The sequence below is a fragment of the Gossypium raimondii genome, chromosome 12, assembly GCF_025698545.1.
Source record: "Gossypium raimondii isolate GPD5lz chromosome 12, ASM2569854v1, whole genome shotgun sequence".
Lineage (NCBI taxonomy): Eukaryota > Viridiplantae > Streptophyta > Magnoliopsida > Malvales > Malvaceae > Gossypium > Gossypium raimondii.
In genome coordinates this window covers 14,930,368-14,934,675 of record NC_068576.1, presented here as the reverse complement: position 1 = coordinate 14,934,675, position 4,308 = coordinate 14,930,368, and the positions used below count along the sequence as shown (strand labels likewise).

The window sequence follows — 4,308 nt, the reverse complement described above, 5'->3', positions numbered from 1 at the left end:
GCATCTCCCGCTCAATTCTATCTAGACGTTGACCACATACAGTATGGTTATTTGGGTTAGCCCATTTCCCAGGTTTCTATAAATAAGGAGGTTGATAGTTAGTGCTTTTAACCTGGTTAGAGTTCTTACCTCCTAATAGGTTTCCTCCCCATCTCAGATTTGGGTGATATCTCCATCTAGGACTATAGGTATTCGAATAGGGATTTTAACCCCTATTTTCGATGTAGTTCACACCCTCGGTGGGATTGTTAATATAGTGGAAGAGTGGTTTGTCTCCTGTATAGACAGACGGCTCATTCTTCTCAGCCTCTATTCGATCAATTGTCTACTAATTGTTGATATATGTTATCATCCTAGATAGCCTTCACCATAGATGGTCTTTGGCCATATGTATATCATTCAACTCACCACTAGCAGGAGTTCATTTCCATACTTTCTATTAATTCGTACGCATCCTTGTACGTTTTATTCATTAGTGCACCTCCTGCTGCTCCATCTAATCCTGGTCTTGAATGCACATCCAACCCATTATAGAAAATTTGTAGTCGTAACCACTCAAGCAATTTGTGGTGTGGGAATCTCTAAATCAATGTTTTAAAACTTCCACATGTTTCATGAAAACTTTCCCCTTCTAATTGTTTAAACATCGAAATTTCCATTCTTAGCTAGACCGTCTTGCTAATGGGAAAGAACTTCTGTAGGAATTTCCCTACGAGTTTGTCCCATGTCGTGATTGATCCTAGTGCCTACGAATCTAGCGAAGAAAAGGGGTTATCGATTAATGAAATGCAGAACAACTGAAAACGAATAGTGTTATCAGTGACCTCATTGTATTTGAAGGTATCATAAAGCTGGTGGAACCGTTTTAGATGTTGACTCAGATTTTCAGTCATTATTCCTCGAAACTACAAATTATTCTAAATTATCTGGGACCTGGTCGGCTTAATCTTGAAATTATTGGCCGTCATGGCTGGCCTCATTATACTCCCTTGAACCATATCCAGATTTGGTAACACATACTCTCTTAGAGTCCTCTCGTTACATGCCATGTTTATATTTGCAAGTAGTTGTGGTGGCGGTGGCGGTGGAGCTTCTAGTTTTTTATTGTTAGCCTTGTGATCAGTGGATTCTCGCGTGGTGGTAAATTACCTCCAGCAGGTAATGGATTCTGCATTGGTTGTTGCTACTGCTATTGTTGCTGTCGACGATTCTTTCGGATCATTCTTTCTAGATCTCTGACTGGCTCCATAGGTCATACACTAAACCAAAAAAGGCAAGATTAGTAGAAAACAAGAAAAATTAATTCTTATCTATACCCTAAAAATTTCCTAATTATTTTATTCGTATGCAAAAATTAAAATTAATATAGTGACATTGTCTCCTTGGCAACGAAACTGACAACTTAACTACCTCTAGACGTACCAACGTCCTGAGTATAAATCTTTCACAATATAGAAAAGACGGTATCGGCAAGTATACGGGTTAAGTTGTAATCCAGTTACAACAGAGTAGGTGAGTACTCTGAGGATCGTAGCCAAGGGAGGTGAGCACTAAATTAATTCTAATCTAAACATAAATAGATCTAAGTACAAAAAATTAAAAGAAAGGTTTTGATAAACTATACTAAAAATAATAAGAAATGAGATAAAATAAAGTAAATAAATGAAACACAAGAAATAAAATTATCAAATATGTATCGAATCTAGGAATGGGTGATTAGCTCACTTCAATAGTCATTAACAACTATCGTCTTAAGTTTTATTGTTCCATCAACTGGTCAATACACCAGCAGGATTTTCCGATCTTCCACAAAAATTCTAAGTCAGCAAGAACTACTTATCTTCTGACCCCACAATCCAGACTGGTCAGGGTTAAAGTGTTCACCGATAAGCCATACCAAATTTGGGTTAATTCCAACCTTAATGACTTTCTAGGGTTGTAAGACTTATGGTTTAGGTTCTTCATTTCCTAAATATTTGATTCGTTAAGAAATCCTTACAAAAGGATTAATTTTTCACACTACCACTCACGAATCCCCACAAGAGGATTAGTTCCTGACAGATCTAGTAAACAATATAAACTTGGTAGAAAGAATAAACATAAAGAATAGTTCAAGAGAATAGAGTTTAAACGAAGCCTGATTTGTATTTAGATTAAGCACAGAATCCTTATAGAGTTTAACAGTATTTCTCAAATCTGATTTCTCCATCAAAAGTAAAAAAAACAAAAATGGAAACAAAACCTAAAACCTAAGAAAAAAGAATAACTAAAGACTAGATCTAAAGAGAAAATTATACAATATGAAAAGGTGCACATAACATGTGTTAAATGAGCCTATTTATAGACTTTAGGGTGGCCTACGTTCTTAACCCTACGTCAGTTACCATCTTCGTGCTTAAGATTTGATTGTGTAGATCAAAACGCCACTTGCTCATAATTTTTTCTCATACAGAGGTGATGTCACGATACACTAGGTCCTGTGTCGCGAAAATAAGGGTAGTATGCTCAATTTTTGGGTGTTTTCAGGGGTATGTCGCATCATCCTCAAGCTGTGTGGCGACACTGAAGGCAGTTTTTGAAATTCTTCTATTCTGCTCCCTATGCTGTGACATCTAATGCTCCCTATTGCAATTAAGGGACCAGTATCTAGGTATCATGCCTTCTACTAATCTTCTACACGCTCATAAAGTGTATTAGCTCACCCTTAGGCCTCATTCGGTCCCTAAGGTAAAAAAAAGACTCAAATTACACATTTTATTAAGCTTACCTAAACTTACGAAAATGTAATTAAAACTTAACTAAAATGGTTATGTTTAAGAATCTATAGTGTGAAAACTAGTTTAATCTGCTACACCAAATTACGGTTGATCAATGATGAAGAAGGTTTCTAGAAGCTTGTCAAATCGCCATTGTAACACTCAGTTTTGGTAGGTCATAAGTTCTGGTGAGTAGAGTGAGAGTTATATGTAAGACTTAATCTATCAACCCAAATTGTTGTTTTTGGGTACAAATCAGACGCATAGTAGACACTAGAATATTGTGCAAGGATTTTTCTCAGAATGTATTTAGTTGTAAAGAAGAAGAGATTTGTAAAGTATTTAAAACTTGGTGAGTCAGGATTATCGCTGAGAGAATCATGTGCCCAATTCATTTAGTTATTTGCTAGTTACGCTTTAACGAGGTGGCTGGGAATGAAACCAAGGGACAAACCAAGAAAATATAAATAATATTTATTGGAATTTCATTATTGTAAACCATTTATAAAGGTAGTCTTGAAAGTTTGTGACATGTGTCAAGTTTCAATGGGAACTTAGGTTATATATATTCAAGCTAAAGAAAAGGGGGAGTTTTCTTCTTTCTTCTTCAAAAGTGCAGCTATTTGAATCTTAAACAACCAACAATATTTCTTCCTCCTTCAAGTTGAAGTTGAAATTTTGGATTTTATCAATGATTACTCCATGACAAGGTATGTTTTATTCCTCTGCATGTTAAAGTTATGAAATATTACGAGACACCCTATTTTAGCATGTCCTAAATTTGACGAGCAAACCGAACGTAATCTGAGTGGCATAGTAATATCCGTCCAATTGATGTTTTTTATGTATAGATCTGGTGCATAGTAGATGTTAGCATATTAAAAGAATTGTTTATGGCATGTATTGAGTCATTAAGAGGAGGAGATTGGTAAGAGTATTGAGGATTTGGGTAACTTGGGTAATCGCCGAATATATTGTACGCCCAGTTCATTTAGTCATGATCTAAATGAATTGGTTATAAAGTAATCGAACAGTGGAACCAGAGAAAAATATAAAAATATTGGTTTTTCATCGTTATAAACCATTTATAAAGGTGGTGGTGACAATTTGTAACACGTGTTAGGTTCCAACAAAGACTTAGGTTAGATATTTAGATATTCGAGTTAGAAAAACATGAAGTTTTACTTCTTCCTTCTTTAAGAAGTATTGTTACCTGAAACATAAAGAACCTACAATATTTCTTTCTCCTTTAAGCTGGAATTGTAGAACTGGATCTTTACTAGTTATTACTTAATGTCAATATAAGATTTATGACCTTACATGTTATGTTGTGAAAGAGTAAGACTGTTAGATTCGGTAAATCAGTAAGATAAAGACAAAAGGACTTGCTTAGGGATTTTCAATGTTAGAAATGATGGAAAAGGGGTATATGAATAGATCTTAATGGGTTTTCATGTTCTGTAGAAGTAGTTGATGTTGATTTATGCGTGATTGAAGTCTGGATCTGGAGTTTTGGACTTTATTAGGTGAGAACTAGGTGAGTTCTAAGCTG

The 4,308-nt window shown here is 35.2% G+C and overlaps 1 non-coding gene across 1 annotated transcript; it reads left to right on the top strand.

Annotated features, from left to right (window-relative positions):
• Positions 1-561: 561 nt before the first annotated feature.
• Positions 562-667, top strand: LOC128035770 (small nucleolar RNA R71). Its single transcript, XR_008192319.1, has one exon. It is a non-coding gene; the product is annotated as a small nucleolar RNA R71 (small nucleolar RNA).
• The last annotated feature ends 3,641 nt before the right edge of the window (positions 668-4,308 follow it).